The 22,120-nt window shown below is 40.6% G+C and overlaps 1 protein-coding gene across 2 annotated transcripts in view; it reads left to right on the forward strand.

The window, feature by feature from the left end:
* The window catches only part of FSTL5 (follistatin like 5), a 1,189,778-nt gene that overhangs the window by 691,530 nt on the left and 476,128 nt on the right, over positions 1 to 22,120 (forward strand). The window lies entirely within an intron of this gene.

A 22,120-nucleotide genomic window follows, 5' to 3' on the forward strand; every position in this document is an offset into this window, starting at 1 on the left:
CTAGCCTGTTCCTCCCGCCTTCTAGGGGCCGATTACCTAGACCCGCTCCTGTATCTTGTCTGTCCTGTCTGAACACGCTCCTTGCCTGTTCGTCCCGCCTCTCTGGGGGCAGTATTCCCAGACCCGCTCCTGTATCCCGCTGCAGTGTCGGTCTCCTCCGTACACTCAGTTCCAGTCTGAACTCTCTCCTATCCTTTACCTGTTTTTCCTCTATGTCCGTTCCCTTCCTTTTTCTGCAGAGTCTGAACTCGTACCTAACTCCTGCCTGCTGTCTCTGTACTCCCGTTTGAGAGTTTGTGGTCCACTCGCTACTTCACTGCTAGTACCCTGTGGGTGTCTGGCTCTGTCTTTCCCTTCCTGTCTGTTCCGTGTGAACAGAGTCCTGTCCTGCCCTGTTTCTGCCCGCTGCTCCGGCAGTCCTGTCCTGCCCTGCTTCTGCCCGCTGCTCCGGCAGTCCTGTCCTGCCCTGCTTCTGCCCGCTGCTCCGGCAGTCCTGTCCTGCCCAGCTTCTGCCCGCTGCTCCGGCAGTCCTGTCCTGCCCTGCTTCTGCCCGCTGCTCCGGCAGTCCTGTCCTGCCCTGCTTCTGCCCGCTGCTCCGGCAGTCCTGTCCTGCCCTGCTTCTGCCCGCTGCTCCGGCAGTCCTGTCCTGCCCTGCTTCTGCCCGCTGCTCCGGCAGTCCTGTCCTGCCCTGCCTGTACCCTTCTGCCTGTATTGTTCCTGAGTCCCGGTGTGTACTGGGTCCTATCCCGCCTGTGTTCCTACCTGCTAGTGCCTCCCTGTCTGCACTCTTGCTGTGCTTGCCTATACCCCCCTGCCTGCTTACCCGCCTGCCTGCATACCAGTCGTGCCTGCCTATACCCACCAGTCAGTGTGCCAGCCTACCAGTCTGTTCCTGTATTCCCCTGTGTGGGTCAACAGCCGTGTCCGGGGTCTGTCCTGGAGTAGCACCTGGTCCCTCTGCTCGGTTCCTCCTTGGTGCACTGGCGTCGTATGCCGTCGTGCGACCCTGGTCGGATCGGGTGAATACCTAGTTACGCCCCTCCAGGCATTCACTCTCCGGCACGGTCCAGTGGAATCACTACCAATCACACGCACACGCCGCTTAGCCCGGGCGTGTGCATAACATAAACCTCTGTAAGTAGTAAGTATTTGAACATAAATGTTTTACAGGTATTTTTCCGCTTAGTGTCAATGACCATTATCATTAATATATTTTACTGGAGTTGAGCGTTCCATAACATTTAGCAAATTCCTGGCATATTTCTACACTGCCACGTAACAATCCACCATTCCTCATCTTCAAAGTGAATGTGTTTTTTTTATCTGATTATATTTCCCTGCCCTTTTCCAGCTCTTCCCTGTTCTATAAATCTATCTCCCTTCCTCTTGCTATAGGTCTTCTGCACATTTTCCATTAGTAGACTGTTGAATTTAATTTTCATCTTCTCCCATTCTGCTTTGCTATCTTCTGTTGGTTCCTCTCTGTATATTGAAGTTCTGTCTACTTCATTTTATCCTGAAGTCCTACCTCTGCTTCTCTTTGTTTCTCTCTTTACCAAGACATCTTCCATAGTAACCACCCTGTCAAAAACATTGTTTCCGTATCCCATACCATTAAGTCACTTGCTGACCCAAGGTTTATTTTATGAAAAACTTTTCATCTCATCTCCTATATGGTATTTCTTGTCTTATGCATCCAGGAGTCCCACCATAATATAAACTCTGTTTGTCCATAGACCCAATTTATCCTGTAATTCCTCCAACAGTGTGGAATAACCAACTTGTTTTACAAGGAGTGACAAATATTTTCTGCCGCAATCTCATTTTCACCTCATAAAACTTCATCCATTTCCTCTGTATTTCAATACTGCAGTCAGGGAATACCATACTTTGTTGATAATTATATTTATGCAATTGTATGGCTCTAATAATAATCAACAGGACATACATCATGGTCCCTTGAGGATACCAACTTAACCAGCCTTGGCCGACTGGTTGAGGAGCCCACAACTCTCTATAGTCTCTCAATCCAGAAGACTTCAGGTAGTGAATCTCTCTCTGATGAGAATCCATTCCTGGATACATTTTCTAGGGTCGTCTCTCCTTCACATATTTCAGGAAAGCCAGTTATCATTAGATTTGAAATCCAGCTCATACTTTCCAAATCTGTTAGTTTTTAAAGAGAAATTCATTAGTTGTTGAAACACGGAGCAGTGCCAAAGAACTGGTAAGTAGTAATCAGCAAACATATTCGAGTGGAATTGAATTATCCTCAAATATTACAAAAATTTCCATCTCCAAAATGCAGATTTTTTTATTCACTTCCTCTCAAATTCAGAAAAATGGTGGACCATGGCTGCCATTTTTCTGAACTGTTTAGAGCCATCAAAAGGTTAAAAAATTAAAAAAATATAAACTTAACTGCCTGTCATCTGTCCAGGATTTGCCTCATCTTCTTATCATCACTCAGAGTACCAAAATCCCAAATTAGCGCATGCCTACGCATGGTCATGGTGCATGTTGTGAAGCCATGACCTTTCATGCACCTGTATATAAACGAAAAGTTTCATGAATATGTGTGAAACCCTCTCAGACCTCATGAGAGCCAGAACCGGTTCCATTTTTCTCAGTCTCTACCCCTTTTACTATCATCCATTTCTTCATTTTTAGACCATTTCATTTTCTCACCACTCAACTCACCTCTTTTTCATAAGATCAAGCAGGGGGCAATGATGAGGGCAGCATTCAGCAGCCAGCACTTGGGAACAGCGCTCACTGTACCGCTGATTCCCAAGTGTTGTACGTGTGTTCATGTCCTGATGCGACACACGAGCAGCACACGGTTGCCACACATGTACCACACGTGTGCCACAAAGGTGCACACGGACACACAGACACTGATATTTCCGATACTGTTTTTTCCTGTACCAGAAATATCTGGATGTGTGATAGAGGCCTTAGAGAGACTGCAACCTACCACCTGAGGCAAGGTAAGCATCTTGTTTTATGGCTGGATATTAGTAAATATATTTGAGTGGAATTGAATTCTACTCATATATTTAAAAAATCCGCAACTGCCAAAATTCTGATTTTTTTTGTAATTTGTTTCTGTGTTGTTGTTGATTGGCTCACTCAATTGCTCAGAGGGGTAGACATAGGAATGCTTTCCGTTTAAGTCTTTCATTGGTTTATAAAAACACTTGCTGGTTAAACCTTGTTTAAAACTACATAAACAAATGCGGCCCTTCTGACATAACAGGAAAAGAAAAATAGCATACAATACTGTCTGTGTGGCTGCTTAGGGAAAAAACACAAGGTTCAGCTCTCTTTAACATCAGCACAGCTCTGGAGTTCTCATCGCCAGAGACACTGAGCACTGAATTAGTCCAAAGTCTCCACATTTACCTTCTGCACCACATCCTGGGGTGGAGATATGGTGGACAACCTCCCATCCACTCTTCAGGTGTCCACAAAAGCCCAGCCCTTAACACGGCCAATTAACCCCTTACAGCACTTAGTATTCTGGAGCATTTTCCCTGGTTCATATCACTGAGGCTAACATCCTGAGTGACACATATCTACCCTTCAGTATTTTACCAGTGACCTTCTCACAGTGTGGATTCAGCAAAATGGCCGCTGCTGGCCTCCATTTTTGTGATCACCATTGTGGTTTGTCCTGATGTAGAAGTATGTTTACTTCAAAATGCATTTACAAATAAAAACACATTTCAACAATTCTGGTCTCCTATTCTTTTATTGACCATTGTCAGTTCGGATTTATACCCACTTATTTCCAGCCTCACAAGTTTCTCCATATTGTGGATCTGCAGCAGCCTACTTTCTAAGCTGATATAGGGTTTGTGACTCTCACAACTCCCTGAAGTGAGCATAAATCGCCTTTCATTTACCCTTTTTCCACTAGGATAAGAACCCATTATGCTTATTGTTTCTCCAGTTTTTCATTCTTTTGTGTCTCAAACAGTAAGTTTGGCCTGTGTGCTTTCAAATGCCAGTCCCAGTCCAGCCCCATACTAAATTATTCGAATTGGGTTGTTAATCCAGGGATTTATTCTGATTGCTGTATTTCGCACTTGTTTTTCTTCCAGTCTTGCTATGCTGCTATGATCTGCACTGCAGATTTCAATTGACTTTTACACTTGGAAAGATTCATAAGAGGCGAGGCTGTACAGTAAGCCAGCAAACTTCGGAGCTCAATTGAAGATTTTGCTGGTGTTCTTTTATAACATAATTTGTGTCACGCATAAAGAACATTTTATTCACAGAAGAAAAATCTGAACTTAATGTTAAAGTCTGTCTCTAGGCATAAACTGTAAATTAAGATTTTAACTAAAGAAATAAAGCTATCTACCAAAGTGCCACTTTTCTCTGTAACTTTGTCAGTGTGTAATGCAGCTAATACTTTACTGTCACAACTATTGAGTCTTATGTTTTAAAGTTAGCATTTTCCCATGTCAATTTATTTATTTATTTTATTCCGGTAGGTGCCGAGCCATTAGGCTTTTGATTTTTTTTTTCCCCACATGACGCTTGGCATTTACTTAGCTTTTGAATTGTATATTGCAGAAGCTGGCCTGTTAGAGGCTGACTGGTATAAAATAAAATATTTCCTATATAAATTGACAGACAACTAATATCTATTTTTCATATTGTACAATTGTAAGAGTGATCAGAAAGAAGAAACATCCCTACTGATGAGAATCTTGTGTTTTATTGAGATATAACTCTAATATGTTAGTGTTGGAGCCATAGAAAATTATTTCCTATCTTTTTCTCATTGGGACTGTAGCAAACAGGTCTGTGAAGGATATTCTAGAATAATCACGTTCCCTGGTTGTCAGGTCCCCAAGAATCATGTAACCCGACTCCCAGCTGTAAAGGAGAAGGGAGGGAGGCTCCAGTGTGAGTGTCCCTCTGCAGTGTGAGCTGAGCTGACAGGCAGGCTCCCTGCTGAGATCCTCTCTTTGTTCTCAACATGTGCTCTGCTGTGTTAGGTACTATATTTCTATACCGAGCTGTGGAAGTACTATATGTCACAGCTCTTCACAAAATGGATTTTCTAGCTCAGGGGAAGATAGAGAATGCCAGACTGCATCCTAGCCCACTCTAGCGTGTAGGGACAAGGAGCTACACATCCAAGTCTTTTGGATCCTCCTACAACTGCTGTGTTTGGTAGCCACACACAGCAGGGGCCTGGCCGGGTCCATTGACAAGTTCCCTGGGACCATCCAGTAAGAAAGTGTGGGCCACGTTAGTTCTGGGAGTCTCTTAGCCAGGAAGGAACAGAGGATGGAGACTTGGGCTGAACAGGGGGCTGGTAGTGGGTGTTCCCAGAGAGTTGGAAGATCTGTGTAGCAAAAGTCTATTGTCTTTTCCCTGGTGAAGCTCGTGACATGCAGACGTGAGGGACAAGTCCAGCAACCAAGCAGGGCACACATTCTTCCCTATGTGGTCACCCAACCCCCGAGCCATGCTTTCCATCTACCGGTAATTGACTTTAAGATCTGTGATGCTTAATGTTCCATGCTTTTGTATTTGTAACTCTGACCACTGTTTATGTAATCCTTATGGTCATAGTAGATTGTTTAGTGAGCCCTTATGGTGATTAAATATATAATTTAATCTTGGGCTGGTCTTTTATCTCGAACCACGAACCTCACATCTGTTGTTTGGTCAACAATGCGCTACCATTTTGGTTTCTAGCCCGATATAAGTCTGTATACTAAATGGAAACTGGTGGCAGCTCTATCCAGGCCAAAAAGGCTCTGCTTCACTGGAGTAGTGAAAGAGCCTCTCAGCCTGTCAGGAGTGTGGGAGAGTGTGGAGCCACATCAGCGCCTGAGTGGACCACCTTGTCCCACCCCCTGGTGCCTCTCTGTACCCGCGTGGATAGGAGGTGACGGTGTAGAACTGTGCCAATCTGACCTTACGTGTCCTTGAAAGGGGGTGCGGAACGTCACATTGGCACAAGGGTTAGATCCATATCATGTGCTCCTTTTGGCGTAGTGTGACATCTAGCGGGGTGTGGATCCACCGGAAGAAGTGACGACAGCGGGATTCTGCGGGGTCCATCTGGTGCCGTTTCTTCACATTGGTGGCAGCGGTGGGATTCTACGGGGTCTCTCTGCTGCCATTCCTTCACAAGGTCAATAAAGGGTTATCAACTAATCAATGCAAGGAGATGTAGAATAATCTCTAGGCACCAGTGTGTGAATTTTTCAAAGTTCCAAACATGCAGCTGTGTAGGATAATTCAGGTGGTTCAATGCTTAACACAACATCTTGGCAATGTTAGAAAATAAATAGAACAGCAGCACTCACAATATCCATAGGCTAAAAGTCCTTTATTTCATGTAGAATTGGAAAACAATCTTGATTGGACCTTTACAAGAGTCATAGAGATGCAAAACGGCCATCGTCCATCTGTCTCTTCCCGCATGTCTACCCTGCTTTTATGAAACATCATTGTACCTGTTGTCCAATTCTACATGAAATAAAGGACTTTTAGCCTATGGATATGGTGAGTGCTGCTGTTCTATTTATCTTCTAACTTTATCAACTAATCAGCCCAGTCAGTGAGAGTTGCCAACATATAGGAGAGGTTAGTTCCTGGTACTAGGCAGTAGAGTTTGAAGGAGTCTAGAGTTTGTAAGAAAGAGACGCATGTTGAGGAGTGATGAGTAAAAGAAAAGAAGAAGGGTAACACATCCTGGTCCAGAAGTTAACGCATTCATCACCATTTTCCTATACGGCAAGAGTCCACATGTTCAAAGAACACAATGGAAGGGCATTCCATCATCTGCAGTGAGAACAGCCGGGAGACTGTAATAGAGGTGTGGGTTGAGGACCCAAGGCAGCTAGTAGGAGTAGAGCTGAGAAGCACCATGTTAGCCAGATCTGGAGGAATAGTAAAAAGCGCTACTCTGACCGGGAAGGGACCCAAGGGTCGACTGCAGTGTGGGAAGCAGGAAGGTTGAAAATGGAGATTCATCTAGAGGAAGGAACTCGGAATGCAAGTGTAATTATTCTCATATCACCTAATATGCCGTATATTCTGCCAATCAAGTTAAACTACTGTACAATACAGAAGCTGCATTGAAGAAATGTTGTGCCTGCTACCAGTGGTTTAGAGTTTGGTTCAAATTTGTCAGTGAAAGATTTTATGTTTTTACCAACTAAACTGGAATTTTTTTGAATTGATCTTTAGCTGGGGGTCCCCTTGACATCTGCCAACATGCGGCCTAAAGGTGAACATCATGCAGTCATTAATAACAAACATTCACACTCAGGGACCCCTATTTTTGGTAAATAGGGACACCGCATCATTAATCAGACAGAACTGTCCTTTACACAATCTGTATAAACACATCCTTCTATCCAGCTGCACTTAAATTAGATATAGTTTATGTAGATTAATTTATACTTTTTTACAACAAGATGCTTGCCTATATACAAATATTATAAAGTACTGCATAATAATATTACAGGCACATATGGTTTATTAAGGATTGTAATAACCATGCAGTATGTCTGATACTTAAAATCAAGTGTAATGAATTTGAATTTTTGGGCATATGAAAATCAATAAAAAAATCTCATGTTTTGGTAAGTTGCCATTTATTACCTTGCTATAATGTAAATAATTTATGGACTGATTTTGGTTAGCTTGAGACAGGCTTATTCTAAAACATATACAGTGCCTACAAGTAGTATTCAACCCCCTGCAGATTTAGCTGGTTTGATAAGATGCAAATAAGTTAGAGCCTTCAAACTGCAAACGAGAGTAGGTTTTATGAACAGAAGCATAAATCTTACAAACCAAAAAGTTATGTTGCTCAGTTGAATTTTATTAAATTTTAAACATAAAAGTGTGGGTCAATTATTATACAACCCCTATGTTTAATATTTTGTGGAATAACCCTTGTTTGCAATTACAGCTAATAATCGTCTTTTATAAGACCTGATCAGGCCGGCACAGGTCTGTGGAGTTATCTTGGCCCACTCCTCCATGCAGATCTTCTCCAAGTTATCTAGGTTCTTTGGGTGTCTCATGTGGACTTTTTTCTTGAGCTCCTTCCACAAGTTTTAAATTGGGTTAAGGTCAGGAGACTGACTAGGCCACTCCAACACCTTGACTTTTTCCCTCTTGAACCAGTCCTTGGTTTTCTTGGCTGTGTGCTTTGGGTCATTGTCTTGTTGGAAGATGAAATTACGACCCATCTTAAGATCCTTGATGGAGGAGCGGAGTTTCTTGGCCAAAATCTCCAGGTAGGCCGTGCTATCCATCTTCCCATGGATGCGGACCAGATGGCCAGGCCCCTTGGCTGAGAAAAAGCCCCACAGCATGATGCTGCCACCACCATGCTTGACTGTAGGGATGGTATTCTTGGGGTCGTATGCAGTGCCATCCAGTCCCCTAACGTCACATGTGTGGTTGGCACCAAAGATCTCGATCTTGGTCTCATCAGACCATAGAACCTTGAACCAGTCTGTCTCAGAGTCCTCCAAGTGATCATGAGCAAACTGTAGACGAGCCTTGACATGACGCTTTGAAAGTAAAGGTACCATACAGGTTCGTCTGGAACGGAGACCATTGCGGTGGAGTACGTTACTTATGGTATTGACTGAAACCAATGTCCCCACTGCCATGAGATCTTCCCAGAGCTCCTTCCTTGTTGTCCTTGGGTTAGCCTTGACTCTTCGGACAAGCCTGGCCTCGGCACGGGAGGACACTTTCAAAGGCTGTCCAGGCCGTGGAAGGCTAACAGTAGTTCCATAAGCCTTCCACTTACGGATGATGCTCCCAACAGTGGAGACAGGTAGGCCCAACTCCTTGGAAAGGGTTTTGTACCCCTTGCCAGCCTTGCGACCCTCCACGATCTTGTCTCTGATGGCCTTGGAATGCTCCTTTGTCTTTCCCATGTTGACCATGTCTGAGTGCTGTTCATAAGTTTGGGGAGGGTCTTAAATAGTCAGAAAAGGCTGGCAAAAGAGATCTTTAATCCACACATGTGAAGCTCATTATTCTTGGTGCCTGAACTACTTCTTAATACTTTAGGGGGACCAAACAGAATTCTTGTGGTTTGAGGGGTTGAATAATAAATGACACTCTGAATTAACTTTTAACGTTTTTAAAAAAAAAACAAAAACAAAATTTGCTGCAGTGCATTTCCCACTTCCAGGCTGATCTACAGTGCAAATGTCACAATGCCAAGTTAATTCCGCATGTGTCAACCAGCTAAATCTGCGGGGGGTTGAATACTACTTGTAGGCACTGTAGGTGTTTAACTCAACTACTGCTAAAATATAGTCTAATTTGGAATCAAAACAATAAATAAATAAAAAATCTGGTAATTAAATAATACTTCAGTATAAGTGCAATAGTTTACTATAGACCTGGGAATATTCCGGTAGCAAGGTAACCCAATAAGGGGTTTTAAAGCCAATAGATGCTCCACCTTTGTCATGGGATCACTCACTGATTATATTCTTGTATGAATCACTTAATCACTTAAACTTAAAAACCTAAAAAAATAATTGTGATTTTTAACTTTTTATTTATTAATTTACTTATTTTCTATTTATGTCTTTCCTATAATAGTCTTTAATGAAAACAATGAAACTGACCTAAGAATTAAAATCTTTGACTTGTCTAGAAGACTGGTGTGATATTTAGAGACCTAGTGTATCAAAAAGTCAGCATTTTAGTATTTGACATCCATAATGCATAAAAGTCATGTCTTAGTAATCTTAAAGGTTAGTGTTCTGTTAATTCCAGTCCTTTAAAGTCTCTTGGCTAGGAATACTGAAAATCTAAGAATATGAGTTGCCTAGAAACAGTTTATTACTTAGAATTACGGTATATGCAATGAAATTTGACTGTGTTTTTTTAAGTTCAAACAATGATAATATACTTTATATCTGACATTTAAATATGTTTGATTTGAAATGCTTGAATGAGTCAAAAAAATGTACATTACTTTTCTAGTCTCAAATTTTTGTTATTCTTCACCAACAGAAATAGCTACAGTTAAACTTTATCTCTCTGCATTTAATTTGAGTTTCATTACATTGTTTTTTACTGTCTGTTATATTATCTTTTATTAAGTAACACTATTGATCCTTATTTAGTATTATGATCAACATCAATGTTACACGTATCCAACAAGTGCTGAACGTCATGGAGTACAAGGAATCCTTAGACTTCATGTCCTGAAATGGTAGAAAATTATATCTTAAGTCACAAAAAAATTAAGTTTGACAATGTAACAAAACTTTTACTTTACACCTATTATAAACTCCTCTTAGCCAGGTTAATGTTGGGTTAACATCACATTTTTGCCATTGACTCTGTTGGGGTTTCCATCTAAAGTCCTGAAAAACTAGATTGAGGCATTGTCGTTGGAGCCATTGACTTTAATGAAGCACATGGAGTCACTTTCTGTTCTAACTTCATTTTCATCAGTGTCCAACTTTTTGAGGCAGACACAAAAATGTAGTCGACTGCATTTTGTGCCAACTTCAAAAAAGCGGACACTACCGAAAATAAGGTCAGACGTAGTACAAAGTGACTCTGTCTGCTTCATTAAAGTCATTGACCCCATCTGTGAATATGTCTTGCTCCTATTATTCAGAATTTCAGTCTGAAGCATGACAGAGCCACTAACATGTCACAAAAATGTGATGAGAGCTCAATCTATAGTAAGTAGTTCAAGATCAGTGCATTTTTCTCCATTAATGAGTATATTTGTTCTTGCAGTATTGAGAGATCTATTTTTTTTATCTTTAAATATATATTTTTTACTTTACTTTTTTTTATCGCCACAAAGGACTACTATAATTAATCTTAAATTTTGTTTCCTTAACCATAACAATCATTATTGCATATTGGACACCTGTTTTTATGGATACAGGGAGGAAACAATTTGAAATTACAGCCACTTCCTTTTTCTTACTTTATTATTTACTTCCTTTTTTTTATACATTTAATTTTTCATTAATTTTACATATTATCCCCCTCCCTTAAAGTCATAAAAGTCCTGTGGGGGCATTACACCAATTAAATGCATTTTTTATATATAATTTTTGCTGTAACTGGTTCTGACATATAAGCCACAGTTTCTGTGCAAATCCAACCTACTAGCTGCATTATAGAACTGATCTGGGTCTGTCAGGACTCAGCAGCTTCTGCTCTCTCCCGGTACCATCACACGGACACTAGCTAGAAGAGATGATAATTCTTCCTAGGCCACGGCCCCACTATCAGTATTTGGTCAGTATTTGGTCAGTATTTTTTCCAAGGAGTCTAAGGAGTGGGAGCCAAAACCAGGAGTGGAAGATCAGAGAAATAGTATAATAGAAACAAGTCACCAATTCTGTATTTATCAATTACTCCTGTTTTTGGCTCCCACTCCTGAGAAAAAATACTGTCCGAATACTGACCAAATATTGCTAGATGGGCCAAGGCCTTAATCTGTATGTCATGAATTAAGATGTGGTAGTAAATCATCCTTGTAGCGAATCGAGCTGTTTCTGACATGTTCCAATCTTCTACACTTGTATGATGCCCTGCAGCTGCTTAATCTTCGATGGTGTTTCGGAACATCCTTGTAGAGTAATGCTTAACCACTTCACCAGCTAGGAATTTTACATTTTTGCATTTTCATTTTTTGCTCCCCTTCTTCCCAGAGCCATAACTTTTTTATTTTTTTGTCAATATGGCCATGTGAGGGCTTGTTTTTTGCAGAACAAGTTGTTTTTGGTTGGTTTTACCATATTGCATACTGGAAAAAAATTCCAAGTGCGGTGAAATTGAAAAGAAGTGCAATTCCACAATTGTTTTTTTTTTTTTTACCATGTTCACTAAATGCTAAAATTGACTAGCCATTATGATTCTCCAGGTCATTACGACTTCGTAGACTCCAAACATGTAGTTTTTTTTTCATTTAAGTGGTGAAAAAAAATCCAAAGTTTTTGGGAAACAAAAATGACACAATTTTCCGAGACCCGTAGCTTCTCCATCTTTCGGGATCTGGGGCAGGGCTGGATAAAAGCTTATTTTTTGTGCACCAAGCTAATGTTTTTATCAATACCATTTTGGGGTGGATGCAATCTTTTGATCGCCTGATATTGCATTTTATAGTAATATTCCGTCGACCATAAAAATGTAATTCTGGCATTTTGATTTTCTTTCTCATCATGCCGTTTACCGATTGGATTAATTCTTTTTATATTTTGATAGATTGGACATTTCTTAACCTGGCGATTCCAAATACATGTATTTTTTAGGTTTTTTTAATTGTATTATTTTGAATGGGGCAAAATGGGGGTGATTTGAGCGTTTATATTTTTTACATTTTTTTTATATTTTTAAAATATTTTTTACACTTTTTATTAGCTTTAATAGTCTTATTAGGAGACTTGAAACTGTGATCATCTGAAATGCTGATCTGCTATAAATGCTGGCCACAGGTGGCACTCATAGCAGCTCAACAATGACAACCCCGGGTTGCCATGCCAACCCATCAGTGGCCCGCAATCACGTGACAGGGGTGCCGATGGGTGGGTCTTATGACACGGTTTTGGCGCGTGCATGTTATATGCCGCTGTCAGAGATTAACAGCCGCATTTAACATATTAACAGCCACAGGTGGATCGCAATTCCGCCCACGGCTGCTAGGGGCACATGACAGCTGATCAAATCAGTTGTCTTGTGTCTGAAAAGATGGGGTCACAGCATTGGAACCAGCTTCAAAGAGGGGGAGGTATAGGTACGTCATAGGTCATAAAGGGGTTAAAATCTATATGCGATAGGGAAGCAGTTAAGGTAGTAGAAGGGGATCTCCATTTAGCAGAAAGGGAACCTCTATATAAAACATGATTGTGATGGCTTACATCAATAAGAGGACTTTTGGTTCAAAATCAGAAATGTAGTCCCACATTACAAAATATATTTTACTTTAATTACATTGGATCTTTTAGCCTTATATATTACATTAAACAAGTATTTCCATTTCCAGTATTCATGAAAATACCTGTTGACATGTGGCAGCTAGAGTTAACCATAATCATAGATTGGACTGTGCTACTCTGTTTTTATGATTACAAGTGAATAGGAGTAACATCATAGCACAATGAACGACGCTGTTTCCATTACTATGCCATGTTCATTTCTCCTATTCACTTCTATGGATGTTATGAAAACATTTTAAAGAAGCACTCCTAGCAAAGTTTTTATCCTCTTAATATATTGCAATCATCCTATTATATAGCACTGTGTACTTACAATTCCTCATTTTGCCCTTCTACGCAGTTAATTTTTCTGTTTTCCATTAGGTCTATGACATCACATGATTAAAAACAGACTAGCTGGATCCTTCTAAGTAGAAAAAGGAAGTCTCTTTTCTCTGCATGAGTCAGCATTAGAACTACAATTCTACACCACTGCAAAGTCCATGGCAGGGGAGAAGAGCAGCTGGGTCAGAAGTTGAAGAGGGGGATGACTCAAGCAGGAAAAGAGACTTCCTTTTTCTAAATAGAGCAGAGAAGGACTCAGCTAGTCAGTTTTTAACCACGTGATGGTATTGACCTAATGGAATACAAAATAATTAACTGGGTAGAAAGGTAAAATGAGCAATTGTAAGTACACAGTGCTATATAATATGATGATTGCAATATATTAAAAAGATAAAAATGTTAATGTAAGTGCTGCTTTAACAGAGCCCATTCAGTGTTTGTGTATTCCCAAACAAAACCAGTCACCACATGTAGACTTGGTATTCCCATTGCAACCAATAATGGCTCAGATGGGAATAATGACATTTTATTTTCTGTCATTTAACCACTAAATTAGGTTTGCCATATTAACTACTATTGTGAGGGTAGTTTAAATCCATTCTACCCACCAGTATTATTGCTTTACTGCCTTGAGGTTGTGATTTTGAGCTTAAGCCATTTACTACACTGTTACCATATTGCTTGATAACTTAAACTCCAGTACATTGTTCCTACTTATTCTGCCGGCAGCTCTTTTCAGAAGGCTGCAGCCACATTACAATCCAGACCCTAGACCTCAGCCATATATCTTTGTCTTTCTTCTTCGCTTTACACTAGCTGTGTAATAAATACTGTCTGTTTCAGGGTTTGCCGACTGTCATACTAAGCTGTACATGTTTAGAATGATTAAAGCTTCAATTATTTTTGCATTACATTTGTTTGTGTTTTTCTTCTGCTTTAGTAACCTCTTGATTTGCAGATTAATAATAATATTGTTATTAAAGTGTTTATTCACTGATGCCAAGGACAGAAAACAATCACTGTACTTATGCATGGGATACATTCTGAATTTTGATAGGAGTTCTTTGTTTCATGCTTAGATTTTTATTTATTAAAAAGGCAGTTTAAACATTTCCAAAAATGCACATCATCTCCCTCACTTTCATGCCAATAACAGTCTTCACTCATGTTGTTGGAAGATTTTCCACTTTGTCTTAAACATTGTCTGCATAGATGTGTATATATCCTTCCAGAAAAGCATTATGTGCTATTATGCTCTAAGGCTTAGTTTTTTCATGGTGTTCCAATTCATCTTAAGGCACTCAGTAGCCTTACAGAGAACCAGTCATCAGGAGTTTATACTCCAAACTAATGACATGTATATAAAGTTACTTTAATGCTGATCAAATCCTTACCTTTCTTGTAGAAATCTATTTTGCTGTTTTACAGAAATCCATGTCACTGATACACCTACAATTTAAGCTGATTAGATATTAGAAAAAAACTTTTTGAGAGTGAGGGTGATCAATGAGTGGAACAGGTGGCTATGAGCGGTGGTGAGTTCTCCTTCAATGGAAGTCTTCAAACAGAGGCTGGACAGACATCTGTCTGAGATGGTTTAGTGACTCCTGCATTGAGCAGGGGGTTTGACTCGATGGCCCTGGAGGTCCCTTCCAACTCTAACATTCTATGATTCTATGAACAATGGATTTCTCCAAAACAGCAAAATGGACGCTAAGGAATTAATTAGCGTTAATGTGCCTTAACATACATGCCATCTTTTTGGAATATAATATCTTGATGAAATGTTCTCTTTTAGGCTTGTTCTCTGTTCAGGCCCATCAAATAATTTTCCAATGATTATCTTAAACAGGAAACTGTCACCTGCAAAGTTAAAAGCAAAACAGTATGTAAAATATTAATACAATCACAGTAATTAGACACTAGCTACAGACTGCAAAAAGCAGCCACAGGTCAATTTTCTGCTTTACAAACATAGTTAGTAGCGCACATTTTGGGTATTTTTTTCTTGACGTGCTCAAAATCAAGCTTTAAATATAGACGGTAATGTGAGTCTCCACAAATCAGAAAGCAAATTTTCTATCTACATACTTTACCACTACTTTTGTATACTTTGGTATATTCTTCTATTGCGAATTCCGTGTCCCTGGCTTTCAATTGTTTGAGTATGTGTCACTGACTTATTTGATTGTGGCTTAGTATGGCGATGTCACACATCAGTGAAACAAGACATCGCTTGAATTGTATTACTTAGCCTGACCGGTAGGTCTCCTGACCCAAGTAAACTGGAAATTAGGTATCTACGTGGCAGTTAAGTCAGATCAGGAGACCCAGCAGTTGGGTCAGGCAGGTTCCATGCTTCATCAGCATGTGAAAGCAGAATGAACAACAGGTAGACATTTTGAAAAGTGTAAAAAAAGAAGGTAGAAAACTTGCTTACCCACTTTTATGCCCAACAAAGGTAAAGGATCCAGCTTCCAGGATATATAAAAAACATCAAATTCTTTTTTAACACCATTATCAGAGTGAAAAAATATACATACTTTGCAAAAGATTGAAGTGAAATCCCTCCATGAAAATCAACACGTTTCGAACTTTACACCGTTCTTAGTCCTTATAACAGGACTATGAATGCTGTAGTGTATGAAACAGTTTGATTTTTATGCAGAGTATTCACTTAAACCTTTTGCAAAGTATATATACTTGTAACGTTAGTCACTACTCAATGTGGCACTAGTAACTACTCACAGATTTTCCGTGAGGCAGGATTGTCAAAAGGTCATGGCCAGTACCAAGAGGGCTCATAATATACAAAGGGAAAAGACAAAAGTGTAGTCAGGTCACAGTCCAAGGTCAGAGTATCAGGAAGGTAGTGGATCAAGACAAAGGGGTAAGTCAAATGGATGGTCAAAGGTAAATCCAAGGTCGGCAACAGAGATCAGAATACAAATCAGAGCACGGAGCAAACATACTACTTGGGCAAAGCTACAAATTGTCAATGATCTGACCATTGTCAGAGTGCTAAGTAGTTCTGTAATCACCCAGAACGGATGACACTTGGAGGAAATCCCACAGACCCAACCAGATAGGACGGCTGAGCTGTCATTCACAATACTCACACCTCTGCTTCAGCTTTTTCGGTTCAGCTGTCATTCACAATCCTGACAGCTCAGCAAGCCCTTGATCCCATAAGGCGGCAGGGCTATCATTCACAGCATCCATAGACACCATGAGTGATGGAATAGTGACAATAACTTTTCTTTTTTTAAATGGATTAAATAAAATTTGATGTTTTTTATAAATACTGGAAGCTGGATCCTTTACTTTTCTTGAACACATTTACCCTAAACGCAATGCAGTGGCATGCTTTTCAGGCTTCCCAACTGACTGAATTAATTTTGGAAAGAATGAGCTGGATAATTGTGTTTATTTGAGCTACCCAATTCTAACACAGAATGAATTTGTAAAGGAAAAAAAGAAAGTTTCTCCTGCACTGGGATTAAAAGGTATTTCCAGTTTTTTTTATCACATATTAAAAGATTATCCAGATATAGATTGACAGTTAAAAGGGCAATTGCCTGTTAATATTATATTGGCAGAGAAACAAGACGATGTAACGATCTGCTTCAGATGCAGAGTATAAATATTTTTGGCCTCTGTATTCTGATAGCCATAACTTTTTTATTTTTAAAGTAGATGAAATTGTAAAGGTTTTTTTTTTTGAGATAGGGGGTGTTTAGACAAATTGTAATTTTTACTGGTACTATCCTTAGATACGTGGGACTTTTTGATCACTTTTTAATTCCTTTTTTGGTATGAGGCATTAACCAAATACAATAAATCTGAAATAGTTTTTTTATTGTTTCTTTTTATGGAGTTCACTGTGCAGTATAATTGACATATGTCCATATGATTACATTGATACCCAATTCATATACAGTACAGACCAAAAGTTTGGACACACCTTCTCATTTAAAGATTTTTCTGTATTTTCATGAATATGAAAATTGTACATTCACACTGAAGGCATCAAAACTATGAATTAACACATGTGGAATTATATACTTAACAAAAAAGTGTGAAACTACTGAAAATATGTCTTATATTCTAGGTTCTTCAAAGTAGCCACCTTTTGCTTTGATGACTGCTTTGCTCACTCTTGGCATTCTCTTGATGAGCTTTAAGAGGTAGTCACCGGAAATGGTCTTCCAACAATTTTGAAGGAGTTCCCAGAGATGCTTAGCACTTGTTGGCCCTTTTGCCTTCACTCTGCGGTCCAGCTCACCCCAAACCATCTCAATTGGGTTCATGTCTGGTGACTGTGGAGGCCAGGTCATCTGGCGTAGCACCCCATCACTCTCCCACCTGGTCAAATAGCCCATACACAGCCAGGAGGTGTGTTTAGGGCCATTGTCCTTTTAAAAAATAAATGATGGTCCAACTAAACGCAAACCGGATGGAATAGCATGCCGCTGCAAGATGCTGTGGTAGCCATGCTGGTTCAGTATGCCTTCAATTTTGAATAAATTCCCAACAGTGTCACCAGCAAAGCACCCCACACATCACAACTCCTCCTCCATGCTTCACGGTGGGAACCAGGCATGTAGAGTCCATCCGTTCACCTTTTCTGCGTCGCAGAAAGACACAGTGGTTGGAACCAAAGATCTCAAATTTAGACTCATCAGACCAAAGCACAGATTTCCACTGGTCTAATGTCCATTCCTTGTGTTCTTTAGCCCAAACAAGTCTCTTCTGCTTGTTGCCTGTCCTTAGCAGTGGTTTCCTAGCAGCTATTGAAGGCCTGCTGCACAAAGTCTCCTCTTAACAGTTGTTGTAGAGATGTGTCTGCTGCTAGAACTCTGTTGTGGCATTGACCTGGTCTCTAATCTGAGCTGCTGTTAACCTGCGATTTCTGAGGCTGGTGACTCGGATAAACTTATCCTCAGAAGCCGAGGTGACTCTTGGTCTTCCTTTCCTGGGGCGGTCCTCATGTGACCCAGTTTCTTTGTAGCGCTTGATGGTTTTTGCAACTACACTTGGGGACACTTTCAAAGTTTTCCCAATTTTTCGCACTGACTGACCGTCATTTCTTAAAGTAATGATGGCCACTCGTTTTTCTTTACTTAGCTGCTTTTTTCTTGCCATAATACAAATTCTAACAGTCTATTCAGTAGGACTATCAGCTGTGTATCCACCAGACTTCTACACAACACAACTGATGGTCCCAACCCCATTTATAAGGCAAGAAATCCCACTTATTAAACCTGACAGGGCACACCTGTGAAGTGAAAACCATTTCCGGTGACTACCTCTTGAAGCTCATCAAGAGAATGCCAAGAGTGTGCAAAGCAGTCATCAAAGCAAAAGGTGGCTACTTTGAAGAACCTAGAATCTAAGACATATTTTCAGTTGTTTCACAATTTTTTTGTTAAGTATATAATTCCACATGTGTTAATTCATAGTTTTGATGCCTTCAGTGTGAATGTACAATTTTCATAGTCATGAAAATACAGAAAAATCTTTAAATGAGAAGGTGTCTCCAAACTTTTGGTCTGTACTGTATAATATATATTTATATTTATATATATATATATATATATATATATATATACATATATATATACAGTACAGACCAAAAGTTTGGACACACCTTCTCATTTAAAGATTTTTCTATATTTTCATGACTTTGAAAATTGTACATTCACACTGAAGGCATCAAAACTATGAATTAACAAATGTGGAATTATATACTTAACAAAAAAGTATGAAACTACTGAAAATATGTCTTATATTCTAGGTTCTTCAAAGTAGCCACCTTTTGCTTTGATGACTGCTTAGCACACTCTACCATGTATACCAGGATGGGGATGAGGGCCACGTATGCCAGGATGGGGATGAGGGCCATGTATACCAGGATGGGGATGAGGGCCACGTATACTAGGATGGGGATGAGGGCTACGTATACCAGGAAAGAGGGGCCATACATACCAGGATGGAGGATATTAACAGAATTGGGGGACATTACCCCAATACCAGTGTCAGCAGTCAACCCCACCACCATAACAGTGCATCATGACCACATTTTTTGCTTACATTTTGTTTCGGACTATAAAATACACCAGACCATAAGACGCACCTAGGTTTTAGAAGAGGAAAATAGGAAAAAAAGATTTAAGCAAAAAATCTGGTCATGATGGACTGTTATGGTGGGGGGTCTGCTGCTGACATTGGTATAGGGGTAATGTCCCCCAATTATGTTAATAACCTCCATCCTGATATATATGGCCCCTCCTTCCTGTTATACATGGCCCCCATCCTGGTATGCATTGCACCCCTCATCCCCATCCTGATATGCTTGGCACCCCAGTCCACCATCCTGGTATGCATGGCACCCCTATCCCCCATCCTAATATGCATGGCACCCCTCATCCCCATCCTGGGATGCATGTCACCCCTCATCCCCATCCTGGTATGCATGTCACCCATGATCCTCATCCTGGTATGCATGGCACTCCTGATTCCCATCCTGGTATGCATGGCACCCCTTGATCCCCATCCTGGTATGCAAGGCATCAATCATCCTGGTATGCATGGCACCCCTCATCCTGGTATGCATGGCACCCCTCATCCTGGTATGCATAGAACCCCTCATCCCTCATCCTGGTATGCATGGCACCCCTCATTCAAGTATGCATGACCCCCCCTCCTGGTATATATGGCAACCCTCATCCCTCTTTGTGGTATGCATGGCACCCCTAATCCCTCTTTCTGGTATGCATGGCACCCCTCATCCTGGTATGCATGGCACCTCTCATCCTGATATGGATGGCACCCCTCATCCAAGTATGCATGGCCCCCTTCATTCTGGTATGCATGGCACCCTTCATATCTCATCCTGGTATATATGGCACCCCTAATCCCTCTTCTTGGTATGCATGGCACCCCTCATCCTGGTGTGCATGGCACCCCTCATCCTGATATGGATGGTACCCCTCATCCAAGTATGCATGGCCCCCCTCATCCTGGTATCCTACTATGCATGGCACCCTTCATTTCTCATTCTGGTATATATGGCCCCCCTCATACCTCTTCAGGGTATGTATGGCACCCCTTATTCCTCTTCCCGGTATGAATGGCCACCTTCATACCTCTTCCTGGTATGTATGGCCCCCCTCATCCCTATTCCTGGTATGCTTGGCAACCCCCATCCCATGCTACACGCAAAAAAATAAATAATTCTACTCACCTTTCTTCCCTGTGTTCCAGTGCTGCGTCCTGCTCTGCAGCCAGCACTGATCTCACAGTGTGAGCTGCGCATGGTGTCACCGCCATGTGCCCTCACACTGTGAGATGCTGTGCCGGGAGAGTCACTGCTCCCCACGTAGGGACTGTGTGTGTGGGGAGCAGTGACCATTCATTCTCCCTAATAGAGCTCACACTGTACTGCAGCTCGGCTCCTGCAGTGGCCGGTGGTCTGTGCCCCCCCTTGTTTCTTAAGCATTCGTCACATGTATTAAAGCTGTCAAACAGTCTCAAATCATGCACACGGGAGTGATTCAAACATATCACCGAGCATGCTGAAGATACTCGGTACTCGCCCGAACATACTGGCCGAAAGGGTTTACCGAACATACTTGCTCATCACTAACTACAACCCATGGAAGTGGGTTGTAGTGAATATTCATGGACTTTAATATTGGGCACACTGACCGCCGGCCGCTGCAGGAGCCCCATGGGCATGGGGAACAGTGAATATTAATTTTCTTTAGTAGCGGGCATAGTGTAGTCTGCAGCAGACGGCTGCTCCCTCCTATGCCCACTCCTCTACCACTGTCTCTCCCCCACACATCTCTCACCACCCACAGCCACCATATATAGTCCATATACATTTGGAATATAAGATGCACCCCCTACTTTCCTCCAAAATTTTGGAGGAAAAAAGTGCTTCTTATATTCTGAAAATTACGGTATACATATATATATAAATATATATATATGTATATATATATTTATATATATATATATATATATATTTGAACAGAAACAGTAATTCTGGCAGAGTTATTTTTTACAGCATTTATCATGGACAATAAATAATAAGACAGTTATATTGTATAGGTTGTTACAAATGCGGTGATACTAATATGTGTTGCATTTTATTTGCAATTCAATTATTTTTTATTATTAAAACTGGTATTTGTTTTTTCTTTCATATTAATAGATTTTTACACTTAAAATATATTTTTTATTTTTTTACAATACTTACGGTACTTGTTCTGAAAGGGAACTTGGACCTGCGATCCTTTGATTGCATTGACAATACACTATAATACTTATGCAACACAGTGCATACTGACTAACAGCCGATCAGGCCCAACCCACGGCAGGATCTGATCACCTGAGAGATATGGCAGACAAGTGAGCCTTTGTCAGACCTCCCTGTTGCCCTAACAGACATTGGCACCCTGTTATCAAGCTGCTTGGGTGCCCATCGGCTGACAAAAGGAGCGATCTCTAATTACAATGAAATATTTCTTGCTGATGAATTGGTGATTATGAGACTGCAGCTACTCTGTGCTTTCTCTGCATGCATTGCTTAAATCTACCTACTTAAAGCAGATTTAATTACTTTGTTACATTTTATACCAAATTCCATTTATTCCATTATATCTTTGATTGCTATTGTGCTAATTATAATGTTCTAGCTTAATCTAGTAGATTGCATACATATTTGGCTTTGAACAGAGAAATTTATAAGAGGCTATTACATTGTTCTGTTATTTTTGGAATGTTTCTGTATACTATTG

The sequence above is a fragment of the Phyllobates terribilis genome, unplaced genomic scaffold (genome assembly GCF_046119375.1).
Source record: "Phyllobates terribilis strain yellow unplaced genomic scaffold, ASM4611937v1 Scaffold_1__5_contigs__length_1240528914, whole genome shotgun sequence".
Lineage (NCBI taxonomy): Eukaryota > Metazoa > Chordata > Amphibia > Anura > Dendrobatidae > Phyllobates > Phyllobates terribilis.